Below are 13,917 nucleotides of genomic sequence, written 5' to 3'. Positions count from 1 at the left end.
ACCTTCAATACCCAGGTAAGAGATAAGATAAACGACTCATTCTATCATCCATATCCCAGATACCAGGATAATTCTATTAAACCTGTATTGTTCCAATATAGAATTGAAGTGTTCCGAAAAGGCTGATAGTTGCTACTGAAGAGATTAAAGAGGGTCGTTCACTAACTAAAAAGAAAATCGTTTTCTTTAGCAGGGTAATATTTCATGACGATCCTGACATTGTCTATTGTCGAGGGCTTGTCATCAGGTTAAAAATGATGTGTTATCTACAAGCTTGTGTTGGATATATATGTCTTAATCAGAAACCCTTGTACAGAATTGGCAAACAACTTGTGATAGACCAGAAACATCATTTCTAACGATTTCTTCATAAATCATTCAGTTATCAAATTGAACACCTCAACATAGAAACATTTTTCTCCACTGTCTTAAACTGTATTAATACCCATACAAGCACTGAGGTCAAGTTAAAAACTTCCAATTGTTGGGTCAGATTTTAATTATTTAAGCATATTAAAAACATGAAATTGTATTTAATATTATTTTCAAAAATGCTGGTCAGACAGCTGAATTTTAATTTAAAATAATTTATTAACAGAGCTTTTCCTGTGTCGGTTCCTTTCATTTTGACTTTTCCTTGGTATAATTTGAATCTCTATATATATATTGATTTGAAGAAAGACAAGGATTATAGTTCAAAGTGTCTGCATTGTTTATTTTCATTGTTATATATATGTAAACTGTATATTATGTATAATGTTTTAAGTCATTGGCCGATACGGGTGTAAAGTTCATTTAAAAATATAAAGTAGAAATTTATTATGCATAATTTTAAATGTCAAGCAAATGTTACTTTAATATAATTTGAGACCAGAGTTATGGCCCTTGTTTTTAAGATGATATTGATGAAATGTTTTGCCATCTGTGGCTTAAATTAAAATGGTTTAATTCAAATATTAACACATATTCATAACAGAAATTTATTGAAAAGTTTTAAATGATTACTTGTTCAGTTTCATATTTGTGGAGACAGATGGGTTCAATTACCATGAAATTATTTATCTATCATATCACATGTTCTGTTGGGACACATATTGCATTTATATTTTTAATTTCTTTGAACTTATCTACATGTACAGGTTTAGAAACTAAGATAATTTTATGTGAAATATTTTATGTGCAAATTGAAAATTGATTTTGATTTTCTTAGTTAATAAATTCCATTGAAAAAAAATCCAACTATTTAGTTTGTATAGTTTGTAACGATTGATTTCAACAAAAACATCTTGTAAAACCAATTAATTAATTTGAATGAACCACAACATAAACAACAGTATTAAAACCAGTCGCCACTTTTTTTCATAAAAGAAATTGTCCCAGTCTTAGTTTTTCACTTGCAAGCACTGACTTAAACTAGTAATTCAAAATTTTAAAATAACTTCTTTCATTACTCAATTAAACATTTGTCAAATGTCTTAGAAACCTACATGGAAACTATTCTATTTTAGTGTAAAAAATACTTTATCTCACCCCAAAATACATATTTAACATAAAAATTATTAATGATTTCCCTTACCTTAACTTTGACTACGTGCAAAATCTAAACTACACTTCCATGAGAAAAAGTTTCATATAGCTTACAAGTGTTACAAACTCGTTACAAACAGCGTAATTAAATATTATGACATTTTAATAAATAACAAGTATACAACACTTTTAATTATGTCACATATATATCATTATAATTCATAATTTAAAACAACTGCTAGCATACAAACTAGGGCCGTCTGGGGAGAAAGTCATGTTGATGTACAGTAACGGAAACTTTGAAAAAACAAAGAATGCACTGTTTTATATGTAGACTTTTTAATTATTTATGCACATATGCAACTTGATGACATTATATTATTATACATGCAAAATTGCTTTCAACAACTGACTCTTGAAAGTGCAGGCAAGAATAACACTAGATGTCTTGTCGCCTTTCTGGAACTAAAATTGCAATTACTTAAACTATTTCTTCACTTTGAATTTAAAAATTTTAAATTTTGTTTAAAAAAAAATATGTTAATAAAAGAAAACTGGCATTATGATGAAAACTATCATAATATTTATAAAATAACCCAGGCTATCTCAAACAGAAAATTATCTTTAAAATATAATCTTTTAGAGAATTCGGGTATTAAATTCCCCCCTTTTTTCTCTCAGAAACTTAAAGTCCACTAAGGTTAAGATCATTGCAACATTTGCAGTTGAACATTTGAAAAAAAATAAAATATTAAGATAAAAGACATTTTACTTACTGTGAAATATCTGTCCAAACCGAAGTAAATAAATAAAAAAAAAAATTTCAAATAGATTTCCACAAAGAACCTGTGTTATTCAAATAAAACCATGTAAAATTTCACAAGTTACTGAAATATATGCTATAAAGATTTGTTTATCCCTGAACAAACATCCTTAGTGAAGTAATCAACTTGTTTACTCAGAAAGCTGTATAGGTTACAATCATTGAAATAAAAACTTAAACAATCAACCTGTGAAACGTCTAATTACCAACACAACCCCTTATCACAGGAACCCAACACTAATCCTGATTGGCCCACAATTGATTTCCTTAAGACAGGATAAACAGTGGATGATAGGGCCTTTAGTCCCCCTCTTTTCATCATTAGAACTCCAGATAAAATCAAGCCATACCCTCCGACAGATGGATATCACCTATCAAATTTAATCCCTTCTTTTGTGCATGTTTCTGTTAGATCTTAATATGGTCAATTGTTCTGGGTTTCTGTGATTAGCGAAGGTGTTAAATTTCCACTTGATAACACTAGATAGAAAACTAGGAGATCTATAAGATATGACCACTTGTGACTACAGCCATGACAGAATTGGAATGATAATTTTGCTTTGACCCACAAGAAGTCATTAATTTTATGAGACAGTTGGATTTAATTGATTATTATAATTCCCGCCTTTTATTATAATAAATTATAACTATCAAGCTTGGTTTTAAGAGCATTCAATAAATTAAGTGTTCTTATTTCATTCAAAGGGGAATGCATCCCCCTTTTTTCTAAATTCATAAAAAAAAAATATTTAGTTCAGACATTTTTATTGATTCTTTTTGGCATTGTTATAATTATACAAGTCATCCATAAAAAAATATTGAATTTGTCAATTTGACCATTCTATTGCTGTTGGTCATTCCTAATTCCAATTAAGTTTGATAATTAATTATTAATTTTTATTTACCAGTCTGATTAATGATGACCAGTAACTATGAAACATTTATGATGGTTACTTGTCAAAGATTAATGTTTCAGGGTCATTCCCATGTTACTGGTTTCTAGGGGTCAATGCTGAATCATGTTTCTAGGCATCAACGATAAAAGCAAGAGCTAGCAGAAACCTGAATTTCAGAGGATCTTGATTATTTATTTACATTGATCTATACATCTACTATGTAACATCTTAAAAAACATATATCTTGTTACTGTACAGCAGTTTAATTTTTTTCCTATCAAAAATAAGAATATTATTGTTTTTTAAATTCATGGTGGAAATTCTGATTATTAATTTCTGTTTTCTAGATTTCACAGACTAATTTTACAAGCTAAGCTCAAGGCAACACCTCATAAAAAAAATCATACTTAGACTAAGGTTCAGGACACATTTTTAGAAAATTCTTACTATTCAATATCACATTAACAGAAAAAAGATGAACTTGCTTATCATTTTTGAGATCAATTTCAGAATATGAAACCTATTTCATCACAGAAACTGACGAAGACAAATGATGAAATAAATTGACAGAAAACATACTGCTATAATACATGATACCTATTTCTGTTATGAATATGAAAAATTACTTTTTTCCTGTTATGAATATGAAAAATAAACATGTTTTTTTGTTATGAATATGAAAAATTACTAAGTAATTATTGGATCATATTACCCATGATGTATTTTCCGTCAAGCTCTTTTCACAAAAGCAAACAGTTTGTTTAAAGGGCATGAAACTACTCAGATAATATCGCCAAAATATGTTATTAAATCGCTGTTATAAATATTTAATTTGATTTATCAAATCAAAATTAAAATGTATGGCGCAATTAAAGCGGCTGCCTAACGGTCTAGTCTCTTGGTATTTAGGTACTTGTAGAGATCCTTGGTGGAAATGGAATCTTAATCAATTTAATTATGAATTATTACTTGTAATATTATGAGAAATTGAGTCTAATCCATGTCAAAATTAATCATATCATATTTGATTAAATATATAAATGTTAAGGAAGATTTTTTGTATTAAATTTTTACCTGAATCGATCAAAATTCAGTAAATATCATTTTATTCCAGGACCTAACATGAATTTTATATCTACCATTCTGTTCCCATGTGAATATTAAATTAACAGACTGCAATTCTACTTCATAAAGTGGAGGTGCCTCAGGGTTAATAACCTAAATTACTGTAAATTCAGAAATTATTGAGATTTTGTCATTTTAGACTAAAAAGCAATTTTATTTTTGGCGATATTGAGAAAAATCGTGTTGAATTCATCTAAAAATTTCAAAATGCGAGTTTAAATTATTGCGATTATAACGTGCCTGTCGCATTTTTCGCAATGATAAAAACATCCCAATAATTTCTGAATTTACAGAATTAGTCCTGTTTCTTCATCATTGCAACTTTCAAAGATTACAAATTATTAAGGTTCTATTGAATGCTGTCGTATCAGGTTCCTTGTAGAAATATCAAATAGAAATAAAAAGATGTATGATTGCCAACACAATGACTCTACACCAGAGACCAAATCACATGGAAATTTATATTTGACCTTCAACATTAACCAAAACTTTATAATAATGCCAAAGCCAGCTATGAAAGGCCCTCAAATTACTTATGTAAATCTATGCAAAGAGAAAACAAACAGCCTGATTTTTTATATACAAAAAAAAAATGTCACCAGGGTGAAGAGCAGCTGAAGGTCACTGAGCACCATGTACAAAATCTTCTTGAAGTTAATGGCAATCATTATTCAACTTTTAAAATTTTTCCCACTCTCTGTAACATTTTATGTATCTTTCCTTTCGCCATGTAAAAAAAGCAAAATAATCTTTGTCATTATACATGTATAATATAAGTCAAAAACCTACCTTTTAAGAGCTTCATAAGGATCAAAATTGCTTTCAACAGCTAATAACTGTCTCATCTAGAACCACAAAACCCCTTTCACTTCTCATTAAAGTAAATTATATATACAGTTACAAACCCCAAGGCACAACGTTACATTTAAACTTCAGATGTAGATTTCTCCCGACTTTCAATGTCAATTTCAGTAAGAAGATCTCCGTCACAGCGGGTTGGACTATCTCCGGGTCATACTTTTTTGGTCCGTCTTGTATGTATTTGATTTTAAGTGGGTAACGATCCCAGTGTTATATTTTTTCGTCCATCTTGTATCTATTATATTCTAAGTGGGTAAAATGATGCCATCCCAATGTTGACCTGACTCCATTAAGATTATCACACATTGTTAAAGAGGGGAAAGATTTATTTGTGTGGAAATTAACACATTGTTAAGTACCCTGAACCAATGTTTACATATCTATTAGGTCATGGAACCTTTAGTTTGGTCTGTTAAAATCTGCAAGTTTTTTAAATACATAACTAGCTGTCTTATTTACTTTTCAGGCTAAGATTGTTTGATGCTTGGATTACAATACAAAGGAATTCTAGTACAATATATTTGTAACAGTTGTTGAAATTGTATTTTTTATATACCAAATTAAATTCAACTTTTAGAGTGTTGTTATTTTATAATTGGTCTACAGTATTAAAAATTCACTTGAGGAATAGGAACTATTAGTGAGGTAAAAAGAGGACATACCATGCATAGGGAAAGATATCATTTCAAATAGAATATCAAATAAGTATTTTGAATATGTAAACTGTTATTTATTTATTTGTTTGTGTGAAAGTTTTATAAGGGCCCATAAGAACAGAAGCACTCCCCTCCCAACCCACCAAAAAACCCCAAAACTTTTTAAACTAATTTCCTTTTACCACAAGGCTTAAATACTTTTTTTTCAATATGTTTATCAATTTTTGTAATTTCACATAACACTTTACTGCTCCTGTTTGCTATCTTAAACTTCATTCAATTTTTGTTTAATGCATAGTTGAAAAGATAAAAAAAAAAGTCTTTTGATATTTTTTTGTATTTATTAATGTTATTTTTAATATAAAACAATCACTTGCAAATCTCTAAGGCTTACTCAATTTTAGCACTTGAACTTCATGTTAAAAGAATCAGATTAAATATTAATTTTCTTTAGTTCATAGAATCATAAGTGAATTATATAGTGGGAACAGTCAGTGAGTTCCACATCAGTTTTGCAGATTATTTTTCTTGTAATTTTTTACAAATATATCACACAGTTAAGATATTTTGTTTTACATAAGTATTTACAGTTAAACAAAAATTCATAAAAATAAATAAATAAATCAAAGTCTTTTATCAAACATGCTTATCACAGATTTGATTTGTGTATATCCCTAAAACAATTTTATTCCAAAGTCCTTAAAACAATTAATGATATTTTAAGGACTTAATTAATAATGATATTTTCCTATGACCCATTCACATAAATATTCCATATCAAAATTAGATGTGTCATTGTTGTTTTTCTTTGATCAATTTTTTTGACTTCCTGATTTATTTTTTTGTTAATTTAATGAGTTATCTCCCCTTATTCTGACAGTTTTATTTAAAACAAACTATCATACCTGATTTTTCAAAGATCAAAATAGAAATTAAAATCCAGAATTGCTGTTTAAACTGAAACATCAAATAAGAACTGCACTTTTTAGTTTTTGAACCACAAGAAACACTAACTTATTCCCATATAATACAAATAATACAGAATCAAATATACACAAAAATCAGAACTATCAAATGACTATTTCAAAGAAAAATTGACCAACATGATTCCCGCTTTTTTTTCTAGGTTAAAGTACATTTGAAATTTGTAAACAATTTCTTTGTTTCAAACTGATTAGATAACAAAAAAACATAAACAAAAAGTTAAAAAAAGAACTTTATGTGGGGTGAAATACAAGATTTCAAAGTTCATTTAATTTTCTGTAGATTTTAATCATTAGAAAAAACAATTGGTCTGGATTGATACAAATCAACGTCTATTCAACTGCTGACTAATACAACTACCGTTCCTAATAAAACAAAATCCATTATGAAATCGTACAGAACATTACGTGCAACTTCAAACAATATACTGCCATTGTCCCAATGTGTTTCAAGGCTTCCGCTAAACTTCGATACTTCTATTATGGGTGAACGGTCTTTTGCACTTAATGTTGTATCTATTTACAACTAGCGTTAGAACAATACAAGCCTGAAACAATTGTGACTGATGGTTGAAACAAATGAACTAAAATTGTGGTTCATTTAAAGTTCTTTGAACTGCAATCCCTTCATTTAGCTTTATAAACAAAAGAGGCCGATTCACTAATACAAATGGTCAAAAGCTAGCTTTTAGTGACCCATTGACCAATGATATATATTATTAAAATCCCTCTTTCTTATTTGTCAAAATATCGGAATTTAAAAATACATTACAACACATTTTGACTGATATTTCTATTTGAAGGCTTAAAAAAAATTGGGGGCATGATGTTCCTTTGCCTCAAAAAAACGTGAATAAAAGAACCCAAGACCATCTTAAGAATTAAGTTTCTTTATAGACCCTTTGAGTAACTAATTCATTTAAAGGTTGCAGTTCACTTATATGAGGGGGGGCAAGGGGTTTAACTGTTATGCTGTTATTGGGCATTTTAATTCTTTGTTGTCTGTTATTCTGAAAATATATTTACTGTTAGCTGTTATTGTCCTATTCTTTGTTAGCTGTTATAGGACTATTATCTATTTTGTTATCTGTTATTGTGAGAATCTATTTGCTGTTAACTGTTATTGAAAATTGGAATGTTAGCATTTTGACAGTCAATCTTCTGTAGAAATGGAAGATAATTGAAAATTGACATTAGAATGGATAGTCTCATTGGCACGCTTACCACATCTTCTTATAATGTATATATCTATTGGGGTCTTTCTACTGGTAATATCGGGTGGCCATGTATTTGCAGAAGAATTTCAGTAACATACATCACATAAACATATTAAAATCAATTGGACCCAGGACCTTTCCAGTATATATTATCATTATCCTTTGTAATAAATTCCGTTGTCTGTGAAAATGTAGCATTTTGTACAAACTATAATTCACTTATTACTTGTACAATAACTTAAACCTGATATCACCCCTAGTTTTTGGTGGGGTTCGTGTTGTTTATTCTTTAGTTTTCTATGTTGTTTTATGTGTACTATTGTTTTTCTGTTTGTCTTTTTTCATTTTTAGCCTAGGCGTTGTCAGTTTGGTTTAGATTTATGAGTTTGACTGTCCCTTTGGTATCTTTCGTCCCTCTTTTAAAGTGTGGATTTTGTTATAAAAAAGCATTGGTACACCCGATATATTTTTTTATTCAATGACCATATAATAATCTTTTTGTTGTACTATTACACTAGACCACTGTCCCTGATTAGGGGAGGAATTGACACCAACTAGCAAGGGCAGATAATTCAGAATAAGGTATTTTTACAATAGAATGTGTTAGGAATTATTCCTTCTCTTCAATTTCTCTATTTTATTATGTAAGAAGAAAACGGGTCCGGTGATCCCATTTTTTTTCTTTTTCTAAACTAAAAGCATACTATTAAAGCTATCTTCTCATATGTTATCTCAAAATTCTATGGTGTAGTTTACGCTTTATTGCAGAAAATTGGGGTTTCCATGTATAATCTATACAAAATTTGACAATTTTGAACACCGTGTAGCATGAAAAAAACCCCGAGGACCCATTCTTTTTATTTCTAAAAAAAAAAGCATAAAATAATCTTCATTTTGGCAAATTATTAAACAAATCTATGGATTATAATCTTAACACCCCATCTACCTTAAATGCCCTAGATTAAAAATATCCTAATATCAAACACAGAAACTAGTAATTTCGTTCAGAAAAATTCAACATCCATACTATAACTTATTGTACAAGTTACGGGGAAAAATCAACCAAGGCAGAACTGCCTCAACGACCGAAACGTCTTGTTCACACAAATTACAATTTTCTGGGTCCATACCACAAGTTATTTACTAAGATCTACGAGTCATCTACCGTGATTCGTCATATTTCATTTACTGTTATCTGTTATTGTCCCTTTTCAATTCCTTGTTATCTGTTTTTCACCAAATCAATTCTCTGTTTTGCTGTTATGGGGACCCCCCTTGCCCCCCTCTTATATGACTTATCAATTTTTCAAAATGAAAAATGCTTCTGACATCAAATTTATATTTCCTTATTAAATCTCCTTTCTTTTTAATATTTCCATTTCACAATTCTAAACTCTATACATAAAATCCTGATTTTTTTTCTCGCTCACTGTGACACAGTTGATCTTATACCTTACAAGATCTTGATGCGCCTTCATTAGTGAACTGACAATTTTTATTTGACACTGACACAATAATTACGATCTCCTTGTATTCAGTACATCCACCTCTGAAGAGCCGAAAAATATTGTTTGAAAAGGAAAGTTACAGGGTCCCCTGTGTATGAAAAAATGACAGTGACACATCCTTTAAAGTGGTCTATATTATAAAATTCTTAGAGACAGAAATTCTCTTTTTCAAGTATGAATTTGATAAGGAAGACAATTTTGACAACTTTTATTTAAACATGTTAAATGGTATTGGGTCGCTACTCAAATTTTTTCCCTACCTTGTATACCTTAAGATTAAATGTTCTATTAAGAAACGATACAACTTGATCCGACTGTTTTGCAATCTACGGACAAATATTGACACATCACAGGTTTCATCTTAGTGAGTTTGTCCCTTGTATTGACAATACCGTCAAAACGCAATGACAAAATTGACAAAATATATCCCCGCCACTTACGGTATCAAATGAAAAAAGGTTATCGCTTCTTTATTCAACTCAGCACCTTGTTTGAACAAGAATAATTAATTTCAAATAGCGTTTTATAATTAATCTCTTTCAATCCTGTACGATGCAATATCGAGACCCATGTGAGACGTTTGATAAAAAAATGTGGATGTTTTCACGTCACAAAAGAGATTTTCGTTGATAGTTTGTTTGAAATATTGCAAACTGAAGAATGAGTAATGGATAAATAAAAGGTGTTGCATTTGGTTATTTAGGGCTGGTTTCTCTCTGGAATGTCTAATATTTCTGACAAGCCTTCTTCTTCCTGGACATTCAAAGACATGAGTATTTTAATGAACTAATTATTGGGAAATTTGAAGTTAAAACTATTGCTTTTCTTCAAAAAAAGAGATATATTGGGTATATGATTTAAAAATTAGGAGAAGCACAAAATTCCATTTCCTTCTATGCATGTTTATAAAAATGAATGGCTTTTAAATCTTAATTATAAATAGCATGTAACATAATTAGCTATCTTGGTATTTTTTCAATTTATTAAATTTGTTTTCTAACTAGTCATTTGCTAGTGATATCAAGATTTTCAACTTCCGCTACCAAGTTATAAAATATTTTGATGATGTTTACATCATTAATATCAAGCTACTTCATATAAAGAGTTGGTCAAAATTTAAACTTAGTTATAATTAAAGCAAGTTCTAATTTCCATTCTATAAGGCATGCTTATCTAATGCATTGTAAAATCTAGATTTCAAATGACCATGAACCCCAATACTTTTCCAAATGTTAAACATGATAAATAACATACAAAATATCTGCACGTTGACTATTTGATCTCTGAACCTGCAGGTGAGATGAACAAAAATATACAAACCTTCTTGGTGAATCCCCCTTGCACAATAATTGTAACAAATCCTAAAAGTCAAACAAACAAACAAGTTTTTGCATCTATCTTACACTATCTAATCATACGAAATCTTTTCTGATACCTACTATCTTATTACAATATGTACATTTCCCTGACAGTTTTATTTGTATGTAATGTCAGATTTCCATCTGATATACACCTCCCCCTCCAGGGTCCCTGACACCCCCTAACAAGGGAGGATATTAGGAAGTATTGTTAATTGCCAATTATACCCACTGGGAATATACAAATATTTTGACAAGTTGGTGATTGGAAGTTTCAAGTTACTGCCAATGGTAAATTAGTTAATTTTGACTGATGGTTTACTATAATTGAACTGATGAAAATAGAACTTCACTCAGTGAATTTGAGATATATACAAATAAATCATTTTTTAAGGACTTTGAAACTGTTTTTTTACATAATAATTTGAAAAAAATATATAATAGAAAATAACCATAGAGGCTAAACTATGGCTTGAATAATAAACCTATATGAGTCAATTTGCTTGAGATGCCTAGTACTTTTTTACAGTAATCAATTTTTATTTGGAAGTCATATTCGGTTAGAAGTAAAGGATGCATGGATGTTGAAAGACCTTTTAAAAAAGTTAATATCAGAAAGACTGTGTACAGAAAATATCTTAATCTTACTATTACTGCTGTCTTCATAATAGCTGAACCTCTTAAAAGGGAGAATAACTCATATCCAGTAAATTCAGTCAACTGTCAGAAAAGGGGCTGCTACTTACATATACATTCAAGCTTTATACTTTCTAATTGGAATTGTTCATTTAGTATGCAGATAGTCAAGTCCGATTATTGAACAAAAAACTGAATCAAGCCTTAATCTATAGATAGGAACACTGAAATAGATCTCTTTGTTTAATGACATACTTTCAGTCCCCCACTATATACAATCTGCACTATCATTTAGACCTCTGATCTACCATAGTATTATTAGGCAGGTGTAGTCTAGGACTAATAGTTCTATTGGTCCCAAGTGTAAACTCATATAACTAACTGATTTATAATGGTACATCTTTGGCTAGTGCGTGAATAATTTGAGTTCATTATATCAACTAAGCAATTTTCACAATAAACACATATATTTTTATAAATTATACAATTTAAAGACAAATATAATTTTACTAAATCTAACTTTAAGACCATTCCAAAAGCAGTTTCAGGCACCTAATTTAAAGTCCAATTTTAGTAGTCTTGATATGCCTTTCTAGACCTAAAACTTATAACCTTCATTATTCATGATATTCAGTTTCGTAATCAATATTTAAAACAAATACAGAACTTCCTCAAATATCAGTTTTCCACAATTACATATATACTGAAATTTTTTTGTAACAAATTTGACATTGATTCTAAGATCAGCAACTTTTCATAAAACTTTTTACCAGAATAAGATCTTTTTAGTCATAATTTAACATTTGAGCTATTAGCATACAATAAATTTACATTTTTAGATTTTTTGTGAAAGAGTCAGCTCCAACATGAACCCCTAAGCAGATCAGGTTCAGTAGTCCTTTACTTTTCCCCCCAAATTGTAATAATATGAAGGAATATACCTAAATACTGATTTAAAAGATATAAGAAGATGTGGTATGAGTGCCAATGAGACAATTCTCTATCGAAATAACAACTTATAAAAGTAAACCATTATAGGTCAAGGTACAGCCTTCAACAGAGCTTTGGCTCACACCAAACAGCAAGCTTAATAAAGGGCCCCAAAAATTACTAGTGTAAATTTCCTTCAAACTGGAAAACAAAATGCCTACATCTGACTCTTTATTGTCATAAATCTCTTGATAACAAGCTGCAAATCCTTCAAATTCTCTAACTGTAAACATCCAACTGTTTACACATATTAAAGTGCCATAAAACAATCATTACCCCAGAGGTATTTCACACCCTGTATAAGTGTGGCATGATGTTCTCTGCCATGTAATACATTGTTTATTATCAGTTTCCTCCCTTTGGTAATTAAGGGTAATTTACCTATGACAGGAAGAATGAAATGTCATTTGAATGTCTGGGTATTTCGATTTTACCAAAATTATGAAATGTTTTATTATATTGATTGAAAAGCTGCATGCTATTTTTTTACAGTTTAACCATAGACAGAACATATTATATATCTCTGTTTATCTAATTATTAAATTTTAAAATTTGTTTTTATCATTTATTTCTAAAATTTGCTATAAATGCCTGAGAAAATGTATTTCTTTATTCAAATGTAATTGTTACATGGCTAATATTTCATAAATAACCTTGATTTCTGCTGTGTGTACCCAAAATAAAGCAAATTGAGGAGGGTAGGTACATAGTAATGACCTTGACTACCCAATTTAACTGTTTTCACATAAAATATGTTCTCTTTCCTCACAGATACATATACATGTAATGTCCTTGACCTTGTTAGAAGTATTTTTCAAAAGTAAAATGAAAGCTTATTAAATTTTTATCTTTCAAAAAGTTTTATAAAAAATAATCAATTTTAAACTCCTGGAATCTTGATAAAATTGGAAAGATATTCCATTTGCCAAAAACTTAAATGAAATATTGTTGTAAATTTCATTTCAGAAGAAAAATCTTGCCATTATTGAAATCAACAGAACGCTGGCCATTTTTCTAAGGATAATTATCCATGCATGCCTCACACACAGTATACTGATATACAATACTGGATAATATTCGTTTAATTGATATAACATTGCACAAATAATGATTTATGTACATTAATAACAACTTGTAATGGTTTTGTTAATTGCCTCTTTGTCTTTGATTGTTTACAGTACAAGAGTGATTAATGTTTGTCACTTATCCAACAACTGTTAATTATCCTTGTCAATATTGTTTTTGTTCCAAAGGGGAGGTAATTCATTAAGAGCCATAACTCTGCATATGTAATCATAATGAAAAATAGTGAAACATCTGCAAACTTCAGTGCCTTA

General features: G+C 29.5%; 1 protein-coding gene across 24 annotated transcripts in view; it reads right to left on the bottom strand.

Annotated features, from left to right (window-relative positions):
• The window catches only part of LOC134696629 (protocadherin-7-like), a 79,870-nt gene that overhangs the window by 17,299 nt on the left and 48,654 nt on the right, over positions 1-13,917 (bottom strand). Inside the window, exon 1 of one of the 24 annotated variants that reach the window (XM_063558537.1) lies at positions 10,917-11,069. The exons of 19 other annotated variants lie outside the window; for them this stretch is intronic. The gene's annotated coding sequence lies outside the window, so the exon portion shown is untranslated. Of the gene's footprint in view, positions 1-2; positions 167-1,576; positions 1,613-5,160; positions 5,460-10,916; positions 11,070-13,917 lie in introns of those variants that run through there. 4 more of the 24 variants (XM_063558541.1, XM_063558542.1, XM_063558544.1 and 1 more) reach the window with 4 other exon arrangements.

This window comes from Mytilus trossulus, chromosome 14 (genome assembly GCF_036588685.1).
Source record: "Mytilus trossulus isolate FHL-02 chromosome 14, PNRI_Mtr1.1.1.hap1, whole genome shotgun sequence".
NCBI lineage: Eukaryota > Metazoa > Mollusca > Bivalvia > Mytilida > Mytilidae > Mytilus > Mytilus trossulus.
The sequence above is the reverse complement of the archived record's forward strand: the minus strand, read 5'-3'. Positions and strand labels throughout refer to the sequence as shown.